The sequence below is a fragment of the Anabrus simplex genome, chromosome 4, assembly GCF_040414725.1.
Source record: "Anabrus simplex isolate iqAnaSimp1 chromosome 4, ASM4041472v1, whole genome shotgun sequence".
NCBI classification, from domain to species: Eukaryota; Metazoa; Arthropoda; class Insecta; order Orthoptera; family Tettigoniidae; genus Anabrus; species Anabrus simplex.
In genome coordinates, this window is record NC_090268.1 from 203,776,785 (window position 1) to 203,793,345 (window position 16,561).

A 16,561-nucleotide genomic window follows, 5' to 3' on the forward strand; every position below is an offset into this window, starting at 1 on the left:
CTGGGGGATTTGTGTACCCAAAGCGCTACGTGTGGAATTGATTTGGTTTATCCACAAGGAATTAGGACATTATGGAGCTAATAAAGTTCTGTATGAGATCCGACAGAATTTTATATGGGACAAGATGGGAAGAGATATAAGAAAAATTCTTTCCACTTGCGATCTGTGTCAGCGTAGCAAAGTTCCTAACCGCTATTTAGAAGGACCTCGTCAGGCAGTAATCTCAGAAAGACCTGGTGACTTGGTGTGTACTGATTTATTTGGACCTGTGGTTAAGGGACAGTTCGGCTTCCAATATATTTTAGTCATTATTGATGCCTTCTCGAAATTGGTCAGATTATACGGTATGAGAAAAGCCACTGGAAAATCTTGTAGTCGTATAATCAAAGAGAAGTATATCCCTGAATTAGGTACTCCTCTTAGAATATTATCAGACAGTGGACCGCAATTTATTTCGAGAAAATGGAAGTCCATAATTAGAGAGCTAGGTATTACACAGGTTCATTCATCTATTAGATACCCTCAGGGTAATATGTGTGAGCGCGTTATGAAAGAGTTATCTCGCATGTTTAGATGCTTAGTGTTCGATAAGCATACAGCCTGGGTGGCTCATTTATCCCGCATAGAGACATGGATCAATGCAGTTCAACATGAAAGCACGAGATTGACGCCGTCACAAGTTCATTTTGGTTGTAAGCCTCAGAATGAACTAGTGAGAGTGTTAGGTTTGCCTGAGGAACCCCCTCGTAATGCTGAATTTTACGTCCGACTGGCACGGGAGAACCTGATTAAATCTGGAGATAAACGTAAAAGGCAACAGAAACGTAAAGTACTTGATAACTTTGAGGTAGGTGATATGGTTTTGGTGAGAGTTCCCATGTTGTCAAACAGTGAGGATAAGGTAACGAAGAAATTTTTTCTTTTATATCAAGGCCCTTATAAAGTACATAGAAAACTAGGACCCTGTGCTTACAAGTTAGCGGATGGCGAGAGCGTAATGAATGGTTCATACAACATTAGTAGTTTAAGGAGATACCTGTCGTGTGAGGTGGCTGAACCGGATTGTGAGATATAGGTCAGTAACTCGGGGAAGTTGCTACTTGTTATGTCAGACTACGAGCGGTATGTGTTTACGTCTCAATCGTGGTGGTATTTCCTAGTTGTGTTTGTAAACAAGGGAGATGTTTTGTGTGGCGGTAGATTTACGCTCGTTCATTAACGATAAATCATTTGTTTTACGTATGTGAGGCCATGAAATTTTATATATTTGTTTTCTGAGATGTTACAGAAGGCTAATTAAAGCTGACGACGGCAAATAATTAATTTTCCCGTATGTGTATTTCTAACTTGCAATAATTTTACCGTGAGCTTAAATCACGTGTGTATTCGAGTGAAGTGTATTGCATCCTGCTTCAAGATAAAGTTGAAACATTCGAAAGAGTGATAAAAGTGTAAATTGTTTGTATTATTTGTTTTCTATGTTTCTAATATAAAAGATTGGAAGAGAACGTGTTATTGCTATCTAGCAAAGAATGTCGGAGAGATGTGGGGAGTAAAAGGACAGATAGACACTCGGCAGAGTCTGTAATCTGAATTGTATATATATTATGTTATATTTTCTAGGATAATCTTGGTTTTTTTTTACAAAAGTGAAAAGTTGCTCATATTGGGCATAATTTAGCTATACCTCAAGATGAACTGAAATAACAGACAGTCGCAATGGTAAGCAGTCTAAGAGAGATATGATGGAAAGAGTGAGATATAATTAATTGTATGAAAATAATGTCGCTCGTTATGGGCAGGTAATAAAGGTATTTCAAGTCAATGTGGGAGTAAGTGTGTGAGTTCTCAACTCATGTAATATTTGTTAAGAACTCATGGGGGCGTATGTAACGTTCCAGACGTTACAGTGTAATTATGTTAATTTTATTATGTGTAATTAATTCAGGAATTTAACGTCATGATATTTATTTGGTATGTAATTGTATTATAATTCATGTTTAATCATTTGCTCACTATCATTTCATTACTTTGTAACTACGACTTATAAACGAGGGCTGAATATCCTAATATTCACTTAGATTCTTGCGACAGTTGGTTAAAATTAACTTGCAGTAGATTTCAGTTATCTTGCCACATCACCGAGGAGGAAGGAAGGACAAATTTAGACATCAAGTTCTGAGAAAAGCGAGCACGTGTTCACGCGTCCTAACGTAAGCTACCGTATTTCGACCAGAATTATTCGAACTGATCAACGCCTATATTTTCAAAGGAGCGTCATGTTGCCATGGATACTGAGTGAAAGGACGAATAGAAGAACAGTTGATATCATGGATATGGCCCGTCAACTCTAATTTCTGGAGTGGGGAGAGAAGTGTCATCTGATTGGACCACGTGTAGCGGCCTGTAATTAGCGCGAGAGAAAGTTATAAAAGGGCGTGTTGGAGCTCCTGGAGGGTCTCTCTACAACGTCTTATTCGCTTCTGCGAGTCTCTCTACATTATTCTACGAGGTATTCTACAGCTTCTACTTGATTTTCTACTTGATTCTGCGTCTCGATACTTAGAAATTCTGAATGAGGTGTGTATAGCCACTCTCATGAGGAAGTACGTACAGCACGGCTACAAGACCGGTTTGAACCAGTCTAAGTCAATAGATAGTTTTAATCTAGATAGAAATGAAACTTCAGAGAACATTATCAGTAAAGTTGGAAGGATTCTTAATTGAGTATCCTCTCCATATAACCCAAGGTGGTTCTTCTAACTGTGACATAGGGCTTATCTCCAATCTATGGGATAAAGCATAATAGGGAGTGTTAGTTTTGAAGTCATCTTCCAATTAGTGGTGGGTGCAATTTGTAAGGCAGGAATGGTACTGAGCTGCAGATGAAGAGATATCAAAGACGACCGGTGATGTTCCAGCTACAAGGAGGGAAGCTTTCCAAGGACCAGCAGAACAAGACGACATGGTGAGCAAGCGAGTTAAAGATATTGCAAGTTTTCGCGAAGTAGAGTCATTCAATTTTTTATTAAATTCATTTTCTAATTTAAATTCAGTTCTCGTTAAACCGTCGTCATTTATATTAAATATAATAAATAGTATTTTTCTTGTTCACTTTAATCAATCTGCCTTCATTAGCCTTTTGATTTTTAATTCTCCTGCTTAATGATTAGTGCACTATCACCCCACCCCTGTGATAAGAGTCTGTCCAAGCTTGATTATAAATTTTTATCTTTAAGTCCTCAACTTAAAGATTGGCGCCCTTAGCTTGCTTGGTTGCATTTCTCGTATGATGATGGTTCTCCGAGAGGGGAAGTCACACAAGTAAGAGTAACGAAGTGTACATTTAGCTGGGGTCCTGTCATGGATCCACACGTCTAACAAGCTGTGACTCCCAATGGGACACTTGGAGATTTTTCCTTACCTCAGCAAGTAAAACGTCCCTTTATTCAAAGATGTCAGGCCTATTTTAAAAGCGTCGATATAAATTCTCGGCGACAATGTTCCTCCCTTCCCTTGTCGAATGCTCCCAACGGATATTCAAATTGCATAGGATTTCGTCTTATGAATATTTTATTCGCCAAGAATCTGCTATGATCTCTACGGAGAAATACCTGCTTTTTCAGGTCGTTCTCTGCAAATTTGTCGTCATCTCTTCGTCGGTGATAAAATAGTTTCCATAAATCCTGCGCACACCGAGGTAAAAGCCAGATAAATGGTAGGGATGAACCCCGACAAATTAGTTCCTGAGATTGAATAACCTGTAATTAGAATCATTTAAGCAGGGTTTTCTTTTTTTTTTTTTCGTAGCACAGTCTGTTTGGCACTTACCTCCAATGTTTAAGTTTTGCGGTGTCCCTTCTGATATTGTTGTTTGGCATTCATAAGTGCTTTTGTTGTTGTTGTCGTCGTTAAGAATGAAGGTATTATCTTCCAGTGTCGACTCGGTTAATAAAGGTTTTAAGTTTCTCAGTCTGTCGTAGTACGAAATATAAATCTTAGAACGCTGTAACATACCTGTAAAAGAGTTCTTTGGCGATAGAATGTTTCATAAGTCTTGCATCATACACCGTGATAAAAGCCATATGACTTTCTAAAGATTTGGTGAATGGTACAATTTTACATGAATCCCCCAAAATTTAGGATCTTCTTGTCTGAAAGGGAGAGGTATTAAAAGTCCCTTCTGAAATAGTCTGGTTTACTTGTTTCCAAAACTTTGTGAAGAAGGGGATTCGATAACAGGGTCAGGTAAATTGATGTCTTCATTATTGCCCTGAGATGAAAGGAGACACAAAGTCCACGAACCTGCTACGCAGGCGTAGCAGGGGGAGAGGTGATACTCCCACGTGGCGCGTCCCAGGTGGCGGATAGGGGGGTCCTAACCGGCTTGCCGGCGGACTTGAGGGAAATAAAATACCTCTCGCGGACCAAACACACACCCCCTGTGGGTGGGGGAGGCAGACGAATAATACACCCACGGTATCCCCTGCCTGTCGTGAGAGCCGACTACAAGGGGCGACCAAGGGATGATTGTATTCGAACCATGCAACTACATGTGATTAGTACCACCACGCGGAGAACACCAAGGGTCGCTTTTACTTGTGCGTAGTACCACTATATTAGGTACGAAATAGGTTTGTGATTAGTAGCAAACAGGAGCACCGCGCGGTCGGCTTTTGCAGTACCTGTGATTAGTATCACCATATGAGCGGGACCATGGGATGATAGCTACCATGGACCTGCCTTGCCTACGATTAGTACCCACTATATGAGGAACACCACGGGATAGGGAGAGGTCCCTGTGGTTAGTACTCTTCTGTGATGAACATCATAGGTTTGCGTTGCCTGTGAATGGCGCCGCAGAGTGAGAAAATCATAGGTCTGTATTAATGTCGAATGTCATAAGCTTTGAGTAGTACAATAATGTGTGGAATACCGCAAGTCTCTGCTACCATTGATTAGTACCGCAACAGGACAGATACCATGGTTCTACATTACTAGCGATAAGCATCATTCTGAGGGGCCTTTGACTTATATTTTGGACCCATTTCGACATCAAGCATCCTCGATTTGCTTTGGAAGTGGTCCCTTGGTCAGTAATACTATTAACTATGATAGTTTTTTGAGTCGGATCCACTGATTGTTTTAAATTCATGTTCATTCATTCATTCATTCGTTCATTCATTCTTCATGACATTTTTTATTTTGGTCAGTGGATAATTTTGTACTTTTACTTTGACGTTTCATTTCGTACCATTAGGGGCCGATGACCTCGATGTTAGGCCCCTTTAAACAACAAGCATCATCATCATCGAGACACAAAGTCAAAGACCTGTACGTTTTAGATGTACTGTATGTGATTACATGCATTGTGAGCGCATTGTAGTCTCTACCGTAGTTCTTTGCTCATGTATTTCTTGAAGACTGTGGTGAGATAAGGATATGTTTTGAGAGATGAAATCCACATGAAGGGACCAAGAAAGTAATTCATCGAATAATATTGCAAGATTCTTTATTGAACTTCAGTTGGAGATATATGTTCCTTTGGTACGCAGTAGGGAAATATTTTCCCGCTTTTCAGCAAGGAGGAAAGACACAGACGAAAAATACACACACGGTATCCCCTGACTGTCGTAAGAGGCGACTAAAAGGGGCCTAAGGAGTTCTCAACTTCGGAGCGTGGGTTGCCGACCACGCGGCGCTTAGCTGAGTCCTTGCATTGCTTCCCTTCACTTTTGCTAGGCTCCTCACTTTTATCTCTCCTGTATATCGTCTCTTGGTCAACTCTTGTTCTTTTCCGACATCGATGGTATTAGAGCATTCGAAGCCTAGGGAGTTTCTCATTTTCACGCCCTTCGTGGCCCTTGCCTTTGTTCGTCCGTTACTTCATTTTTCTAACTGACGGACCCTCCTTTTCCTTACTTTTCTCTCTCTCTAACCCCTGTGGGTGGCGGACGCAAACGAAGAATGCACCCACGGTATCCTCTGGCTATCGTAAGAGGTGACTAAAAGGGGCGATCAAAGGATTTAATTAGATTGTGTTAGAACCATGAAACTACTTGCGATTATTACCACCACGCGGGGAACACCATGGGTCTCCTTTACTTGCGAGTAGGTTTGTGATTAGTAGCGACAGTTTGAGTTTTACAGTTCCCGTGATTAATACCATTGTGAGAAACACCACGGGTTGTTGCCTGTGATTAGTACCACTATATGAGCGACACCATGGGTCTGCGTTGCAGGTGATTAGAGCCCATTATGTGAGGAACACCACGCGAATACCGATACCCGTGATTAGTACACCTCGGTGAGGAACACCATGAGTTTGCGTTGCCTATGAATGGCGCCATTATGTGAGAAACACCATAGGTCTGCGTTACCTGTGCGACGTACAACACTTGTGAGTAGTACCATCATGTGTGGAACACCGTGAGTCTGCGGTACTTTGATTAGGAACGCAACATGACAAATACCATGGTTCTACTTTACTCGCGATTGGTCGTTGACCTGGATTTTGGACCCCTTTAGATAACAAGCACCCCCGATTGAGTATTGTGCTTTAGAAGCAGTCGCTTGGTCAGTAATACCATTGTTGATGATAGTTTCTGGGAAGGTGGGGCATTGCGGGTCGGACCCACGGATTGTTTTAAGTTCATATTCATCCATTCATTCTTCATCATCACGTTTGTGTTCGACTCGTTGGCTGAACGGTCAGCGTACTGCCCTTCGGTTCAGAGGGTCCCTGGTTCGATACCCGGCCGGGTCGGGGATTTTAACCTTAATTGTTTAATTCCAATGGCACGGGGGCTGGGTGTATGTGTTGTCTTCATCATCATTTCATCCTCATCACGACGCGCAGGTCGCCTATGGGAGTCAAATAGAAAGACCTACTCCTGGCGAGCCGAACCCGTCCTGGAATATCCCGGCCCTAAAAGCCATACGACATTTCATTTCATCACGTTTTTTATTCTTGTCAGTGGATGATTTTGAACTTTTTAAATTGTTATTAAATTTCGTCTCATTCCGTACCATTAGGGGCCGTTGACCTAGATGTTAGGCCCCTTTAAACAACAAGCATCATCATCATCATCATCATCATCATCAATCCTATTGAGATGATATGGTCAAATTTGAAAAATAATTTAGATAATAATGGAAAAAATGCACTCCATCTGGCAGTGACACTGTGTGTGTAAACTTCTGCGAAAATGATTTGGGAATATAGGTTTAAATTTATGGAGCAAATATATGCAAAAAATAACACAAGCAATTGAATTAGAAGAACAAAAAAAAGCTTATAATCTTGCAAATGACGACAAACACTTCATAACACAGCTGGGAGGAATTGGCGTCTGAGACAAGACCAAGAGTTACGTGAGTTACCGTTAACAATCCATAATGTGTCCTTGAGTAACTTGTTTAAAAGCAAACAGCTTCATTTTGCAAATAAATTACTTCCCCTTATTATTATTATTATTATTATTATTATTATTATTATTATTATTATTATTATTATTATTATTATTATTATTGTGGGGTCTGGGAGCATGGCGAGTTACTGAAAAGGAAAGGTTTAACAGACACCGGGGTGAGCTGTTTGAAATGCATAATAAAAAATTCCTGCATACTATACATTTGTTGCGATCTAGCATACAGAATTTCTTACAATTCCAGGTGAAATACTAGTTTCTTCTCCAGACCGTTTCGTCAGGTAGGCAGCGAAGTAATAAAATGTCCATAGCAGATGTAGCCTGCTTCTCAAAACAGCATCACGTTTCCTCATCAGCTTCAGCTGTTTATCGTGGGTATCTTCCTATCATTTACACTTTCTTACACATCCTCACCATCTGTTAGCCGTTTCGTTTCTTTCACCAGGTACAACAACATCACCAAATTCACCCTGCCCCATACAAATTCACTTTATTGCAGCCTGGAATACTGGTCATTAAGTCGTTGACTTTCTAGCCCTTTTAGAGCCAAACGTAAATGTAAAGGTGAGACCTTAGAGTGCCAGGCTGTTTTAATGGAAAATATAGGTTTTGAGAAAAAATAATATAACTCCTTTTTTTTAGATTTGAAAGTGAAACTTAATCAGGGAGTGCAAAATATAATAATCTAAATTCAGGATCACTTTCAGATCATTGTGAAATGTATTCCTCACTTTATTAATTAATTAATTAATATAATTCATTCAGGAAAATTAAAGTTGGAGAATTTGATTATTCATATTACCACGCCCTTACATATTGAGTAAAAACGAACGTTGGAGGGCGGTACATAATACAGGAACCAAGAAACGCATTTTTTGTTTTAGAAACATCTGCACAGATGTCAAAAATACAAAATTCTAAAATTTAGCATATTAAAAAATACACCAACAGTGGTAATCACACAACTAAACAATTCAATGATGACAGTGAAAATAAACAGCCGTATAGCTAATGACCGGTTAGTCAAGTGGTGACCTCTCGGACTTCGTGCACAGTGATTCCGATCTTGATGACGAATCAAATGCCAATTTTGCCTCAAATAACGAAATACCTGCGCGGAATGTGACTGTACATAACCAAGCAAGTGATACTGATGATGTTGATACTATTGATACTAATAAGGACTGGGAAGAAAGGAATGTTGACCAGGTCAATCCTGCTCAGTACCCACAACAGTTCCTGGACTTATTAGTTCTTTATATATTCCTCTCTTACACCACTCTTCTTACACCTGGACGCCATGCTTTTATGAGTCGCGCGTAAGCAAGTCAAGGTAAGTTAAATGTCGCTCGAGATTATCGAAAGACATAAAACAAAGGAATGTTGCGAAGATTAGACGCCATTTCCTGTCTAGAAGCGTATAAAAGAATAAGGAAATGAAGCGTCTCTCAGGCAAAATTCGTTCATTTTTGAGGATCGCTCACTGCGACTCTGGCACTAAGAGAGCTATTTTTCTGTCTTCTACGTAGGAATTTATTTCGTGCCTATTTCAGTAGCTTCATAGAAAAAAAGTAAATGCACTGCTGAATGCTGTGGACACAGTCTTGGAGGAGTACAAGGTTAAAATACATAAATCTAAAACGGCGTTTGCGTGTCAAGAAAACAATGAGCAATTATTTACTTTTCGCGGGATGGTGGTGATTATTGTTTTAAGAGGAAGTAACACGAGGCAACCGTCCTCTATTAACACTAATCAGATGGGAAAATGAAAGGGGTGCGGCACTTTGAAAAATGAAAGTATCGGTGAAAAAAACAGACAGAGGCCACGAAGGGCGTGAATATGGAAGACTCCCTAGGCACGTAAACCTGATACCGTCGGGGTCGGAAAAGAACAAGAGTTGACCAAGGGAGGTCAGATAGAATAGATGAAATTGAGGAGTTTGGCACCACGCTCCCAAGTTCAGAGCCCCTGTGACCCCTTTTAGTCGCCTCTTATGACAGGCAGAGGTTACCGTGGGTGTTTTTCTATCGCCCCTACCCGCAGGGAGATTTTCGCGGGGACTTTTCTGTGCTTCTTCAGAAGGATAACTTCTCTGTCCTCGAGAAAGGCGATGGCTTAAATTTGCTTATACTTGACCGTTGGTCTACTGTAGTGGACTCCCGCTTGTCACCAGATGGCTCACTGCGCGCTGACCTTTCCGAACAGGAAGTGACGACGCTATCTTAGGTGCAATAATATGTGCGTTGCGAAATAAACAGCAAAATCATCACATGAATCAAAGATGATGGGGATGGAATGTGGTAAAAGAAATATATAAAATGAAATAAAGTGCAATGAAAGACTGACACGGATACGTAACTTGAATTGAATTGAATTGAATTGAATTTATTTATCATGATTTACATGCCACTGAGACTGAAAAGCCCCTTTATGTAGCGTCTTCTTATAATACAATGCAGATTTATGAAAACAGTAACTACATTTTTATAATATTAAAGTATTAAACTAAACAAGAAAATTTAAAAAAAATGAAAATACAGATACCAAATACAGTAAGGTTAAGACATACATTATATAATAAGTAAGAAAGTAAATCATTAAGCCCTTCTGTTATTTTGGACTACATGGGTTTAAAGAATATAAAGCTAAAGCAGAGAAACAATTTTCTTCGAAATATACATATTCCTGATTGTTCGACACAACTTGGGAAGATATCGAATTGAAGCACTGTTTTACACCCAAATACCTTGGAATTACATTAGACAGGTCACTCACCTACCGGCGGCCTAAACACCAAACACAAGGTCTCAGCCCGTAACATCATTCGGAAACTTGTTGGTAGTAATTGGCGTGCTGAACCTCATGTGGTCCGTACTGCTGCCATGGCACTTTGCTTCTCCGCCGGTGAATATGCCTGCCCAGTGTGGTATAAATCCGCCTATGCAAAGCACGTAGATGTGGCCATTAATGAAACTGCGAGACTAATTACTGTATTGTATGGCAGGAATTGCTCCTGATATACGCCGGAAGTAGCCGCAATTGCCGAAAGGAAAAAAAGTTGAAGAAAATGAGCTACATCCACTACACAGACACACTCCTACAAAGCCTAGATTGAAATCTAGGAGGAGTTTCCTACAGTCAACATCTCCACTAAATACATCTCCGAAGAAAGCCAGAGAAAAATTGTGGGCAGCCAGAACAAGTCATCCTCAAACATGGACAAAACCATCTGAATGCTTACCAACCGGACACAACTTGGACTGGATCATATGGAGATCACTGAACAGGTGTTGGAAAGTCTAAGGACAACCTAGTGAAATGGGGATATTTGGATGTATCACCACTATGTGAATGCGGAGAGGTGCAGACTACCAAGCATCTGTGTACCGGGTGGTACACCTCCACGCCGCTAGTTCAAATATTGCGCCAATTGAAACTCCTCTACAGGAGAAAGTCTGAATTTAAAAAACTGTATCAACTCACTGTTTCTCTGAAGATGACTCTGTGTAAATTTTGATGTGTTTTTGTTTGTCATTGATCAAGAAGTGTGGACGTTCTCTGCCATATGTCTCTACAAAAACTATGGTAATACACTCTGGTGCAATGGAATGAACTTTCTTGAAGAAATTTTGTATTCATAAGTTTTGTCTTTACTAAATTTTGTTCTGTCATTTGTGGGTTGGCAATATAAATCCTTTCTTTCCGCCTGTTTTGAATGTAGCCAATCAGGAGTTTCTGTAATTAATTTTCCACCAATAAGGTGTTTCTTCCTCGTCTTGTGTATTAGTTTTTGCTGTTATCCAATAAAAGTTTGGGGGCGGGTGGTTATCATTCATGAAAGGTCTCGAACTTTCCACGAGGGTATAAAAACTGCTGATTTTCTTGTCTCCTGGCCACTTTAGTAACATCTTTCTTTGTGTGTGGATATGTAGCAGGGGGCGGGAAGCGCCTCTTTCTTCGGGCAACAGATCTCCAACAAGGTAATGGCCTTTTAACATCTGTATTTCTTGCTAGCTCAGCAGTTTAACTCTCGGGGAGGGTTCGAAACCTTTAATATGTAACCAATTCCTTTAAAATGTAAATTACTTTTCAGTATATGTAAAAACTTCAAATCCCTTTTCCATAAAGCAGGGATAGAGAGCGCTTCATCCTCTCGAGCTCCCTTTCATTTTGAAATCGAGGTGACTACGTTTTTATAACCGTTTCGTCTCTTCCTTAATGTAGTAAAGTTTTTTCATACGAGTCACCTCCCTAGCTTGGGATTAGCCCCTGTATATCGGTCTAGAGCCACTTAGGTTTTAATATTGTATATTTAGGAGTGCAAGTTCACGCCTCCAGTCCTTTCTGTACTTTGGGCTATTAACTTAACCTGATGTTTTGTTTTCTTCATGCGAAGGCCCTGTAGGTTGGGTATTATATACTCCTGTTTCTTTGTATGCCTTGATGGCAGTTTGGATAAGAGTCTGTTATTGCCTTTATAGGCTTGAAAGATCGAGAGCGGGTCAGCTCTTTATGGTGTTGTGGTAAAGGTGCCTTAGAGAGGCTTGAGGTTAATAGTTGGGAGCAAGTGCTCCTTGTATGAAGGGGTTTTCTGCCCCTGGGATCTGATCTGTAACCTGGCAAAGTTGAGCTTGCAGCTCGAGGAATGTAAAACGGGGCTCGAAGCCCAAATCTTATAACGAACTGTAATTTGTAATTGCTTTATTTGTTGATCTGTTACTTGGTACCTGTTAATACTCTGTTATTTGTTGATTTTGAAAAGAAAATATAACCTTTGTTAAAGTCTTAAATTAACTTTAATTTTGTAGTTGAGACCTATTTCATCCCGCATCTTCTTTCACCTCTAACTACCACTGATATCTCTGTAACAACTGTATCAGTGCTCGAGTTGCCCTGATTCTTGAAGTGAGGAGAATTTTCTCAAGGCTCAACGAAATGCATTCGCAGTTGCTCGCTTTTGGGAAAGACTATTTAATTCCATTTTTGTATATATGTGTTTCATTGTTACTAAAAACAAAAAAGGTTCTATTGTATGTGTTACGGAGCTTTCCGTGGTAGGTAGAGGTGAAAGAAGGTGCGGGTGTGAACGGGTCTCAGGCTACGAAAGTAAAATTAATTTAAAATTTAACAAGGTTATATTTTCTTTTCAAAATAAGGAAATAACAAGCATGGCAGGTACAAAGTAGCAAGTCAAAAGGGTAGTTACAATATTTACAGGATTTGGGCTTCGCGCCCTGACTTCACAAAGCTTGGGCAATCAGCTCAGTTTTACCCCAAACACAAGTTTCAACAGAGGGGCAGAAAACCCCATTCATGCCTAGGAGCCCTTGCTCCAAATTACACTGAAAAGCCTCCACGAGGCATACAACACTCAATTTTCAAAAAGAGCCACTCGCTCTCAACTTTAAGCCTCTCAAAGGCCACACCAAACTCCACCTTCGAGTTGTCCTCACTGGACATAGACACAGGGGTAAAATACCCAACCTACTGAGGTCTATTAAATGAAAAGAAGGTTGATTACATGACCTCCAAAATAACAATTTGAGAGGAGGCGATCGGCACTCCTAATACACTTTGTTTTTAAAACCTAATTTGGCTCTTAGGCCACTGATGCAAGGGCTAATCCCATACTACGGAGGTGACTTTAGAAAAGAAACAAATTTACATAATGTTAAGGAAGAATAGGTTGAAAAAAAGGTTCACCTCAAAACAATATGAGTGGGAGATCGAGAGGGTTAAGCACTCTCTATCCCAATACGTAGTTTGAAAGGTAAAATAGATACCAGATTCTTTACGTTTTTAAGGAAGGTTACATAACGGAAAAACTTCGGACCCGCCCCGAGAGTTAAACTGCTGAGCTAGCAAGGAAAGAAGTTATTAATTGGCCATTACCTTGTTGTTGACCGCTGCCGAAGAAAGAGGCGCTTCCCGCCCCCTGCTATGTACTTTACACACTGAAAGATGGAACAGAAGTGGCGCAGAGACCCTAAAATCAGCAGTTTATATACTCTCGCGGAAGGTTCTAGGCGTTAGGGGAATGAGAACACCCGCCCACAATCACTTTATTGGAGAATAAAGAGAAACCCCTACACAAGATGAAGAAGAAACACATTATTGGTGGAAAATTAAGTTAAGAAATTCGGGATTGGTTGAATACAAAACAAGGAGAAAGAGAGGGGTATACAGCCAACTTAAACCATAACAGAAGGAAATTTAACAAGAAACAAACTTTTGAAATAAAAATTTCTCCAAAGAACAGTTCTTTTTCTTCGCACTAGGGTGCACTATTTTAGTTCTTCAGTAGTGTCCTCTAGAAGAGAAAGTTCACACTTCTTACTTCAAGCAAAACAAAAACACATCAAAAATGACACAGTTCTAAAACTCCGAAATTTACAGGTAGTGACATCTACTGAGAAAGTAGAAAATTAATACCGTCAATAAAGTTCAGGTTCCCTCCAGCAGAGGAGTTTCAACTGGCGCACCTTTTGAATTAGCGGCGTGGAGGTGTACCGCCCGGTACAGACCTCCCCCCCCAAATGTTCCTCCAGGGGTGACACATGAAATTTGTTTGAAAACTAGGTCCAAGTTTTGATGTAGATGTGGAGATTAATTGCCGAAAAATTTATAAGATTTTCTTAATGTGGTTTGATTTAGTTTCAAAATTTTTGTTGTAACTGGAGAAGTAAAGTTTTTATGTTTGTAGAAGTTGAATTAAGAAGGAAAACTTTAGTTTTAAAATCGAGGAAAAAATTTTCTAAGTCCACCAGATTTTGTTGTTGAATTCCCAAGTGTAGTCATCTCTTATAGTAACTGTCCATGTAGTTGATGTTGATTAAGTTGGATGGCCAGACCGGCCGTTGCAGCTTGCGTCCAGAGGAGGCCGCTCGGACCCCTCAAGTACCCTGAGATACCGCTCGCCCGCACTATGAGGGGAGCAGTGGTGTTGAAACACGCCGCGCCCGCGGTGAACAAATACAGGCTGCGGGCAAGTAGCAGGTCGTGCGCCGCACATCAGCCTTGGCCGGGAGGAGAGCTCCGGCTCGCCGTGCACATGTCGTCCTCGCTGGGGGCGAGGGGGCCCTTCCTCAAGCCCAGTCGCAGCACAGCGCCGCGCAGCTGCGGGGGCACTGAAACATTAAAGCTAGGCGGCAGAATATTGTTGGACCATCATCATTTTTTGAGGGCACAGGCTTGGTGGAGAGGTTGAGGGGCCAGCGGCGTGCAGATATCCATGGCATTTAATATAATCAAGCCACAGTGTGTATAGCAGGAGACGGGAGCGAGGTAATGGCCGTGGTAAGGACAGAATGGCAGTTTAACGGTGCGGGGAGGGTTTACAAAAATACTTACATATGAAACTAAATTTTATAGAAGGGGCAGAAAGCCTTAAAGGTGAAGCTCAAAAAAATATAACCTTCATATTCCTTTCACGATTATATGAAGCAAGTTGACACAAAATTTACACTGGTTTCACCTGTGACAGGTGAACCCTAAATATCCTCTCGGTGGCTGGATTACTTAATAACAACGTAACCGGCGTAAGAAAATCGAGAATGACACATGGCCCATGAAATCTGGGGGCAAGCTTGCCCGCGGGAACAAAATTTTTGACTATCACCTGGTCACCTACCTTCAAAGTGGTGGGTCTCCGTCCACGATCATACTTTTCCCTAACCTTTTCATGAGACACTTTAAGATTTGCTTTAGCCTTCTTCCAAAGATCTTTAATGTTATCCGGATCTATTGTCTCGGGTAGAATGTCATTCAGAGACCAGAGGTTAGAGAGCGGCGAGTTGGGAACAAACTTGAACATTAAAGAAGCTGGAGTAAACTTGTGAGATTCATGAACCGCCTAATTCAAAGCAAAAGCTATCCAATGCAGGGACGTGTCCCACCTAGAATGATCTTCATGATGATAGGCAATAAGTGCGGACCTGAGATTACGGTTAACCCGTTCAGCCAGAGATGGTTGAGGGTAATAAGCAGAAGTAGTTACATGAGAGATGGACAAGTCGAAACAGAATTTACGAAAAAGATTAGATGTGAACGCCTTAGCATTATCAGACACAATATATTGGCACGGACCAAAAGAGGCAAAAATAGAATTTAAGCAAGTAATGGTAGACTGAGCGGTAGCCAGCTTAGTCGGAAATAACCAGGAAAATCTAGTAAAGCCGTCTACGCATACCAAGATAAACTTGTTAGCATTTCCCTTAGACTGAGGGAAGGGTCCTACATAATCAATATACAGGCGTTCCATGGGGCGCGACGCTTGATGAGAAGACAAAAGGCCTACCTTGGTGGACATGGTTGGTTTACTGAGCAAACAGGGTTTGCAAGCCTTCACTAGTTCACGGATTTCACCGTCCATACCTTTCCAGATGAACATTTCACGAATCTTCTCACGAGTTTTAAAGATTCCAAGATGCCCTCCTAATGGGGTCTCATGATAATACTTGAAGATCATAGGTACAAGAACAGCTGGAACGACAACTTTCATCATCTTATCATGCCTCGAGGGGCAACATAGAACACCATTCCTCAGAACATAAGGGACGACATGTTCCCCAGAAGAAAGGGTTTCCATTATCGGAGCCAGCGTCGGATCTTCACGTTGGTATTTCTCGATATCCCTAAAGAGCATGGGAACATCTGTTAAGATGGCATTAACATCAGATAGTATGGACTCGGAAGGTGATGAACTATCGACCGGTTCATGGGTCTCGACGTCGTTGGAAAACATACGGCTGAGTCCATCAGCAACAATATTTTCGGTACCTCTGATATGCCTGACATCGAATTGGAAGGCAGAAATACGGATGGCCCAACGGGCTATACGACCAGTACGACGCGGCCTACCTAAGACCCAGCTTAAGGCTTGATTATCTGTCTCCAGGTCAAATTTGACGTGTTCCAGATAGAGACGGAACTTCTCTAAGGCGAATAAGACTGCCAAACCTTCGAGCTCATAGATGGAATACTTGGCTTCTTGAGCCGATAGAGTCCTAGATGCATAGGCGATGGGTCGCCTCCCTAGTTCAGTCTCTTGAAGAAGGACTGCAGCTACTGCTGACGACGACGCGTCGGTTTGGACGATGAATTTCTTCGAGAAATCAGGCATAGCAAGTAC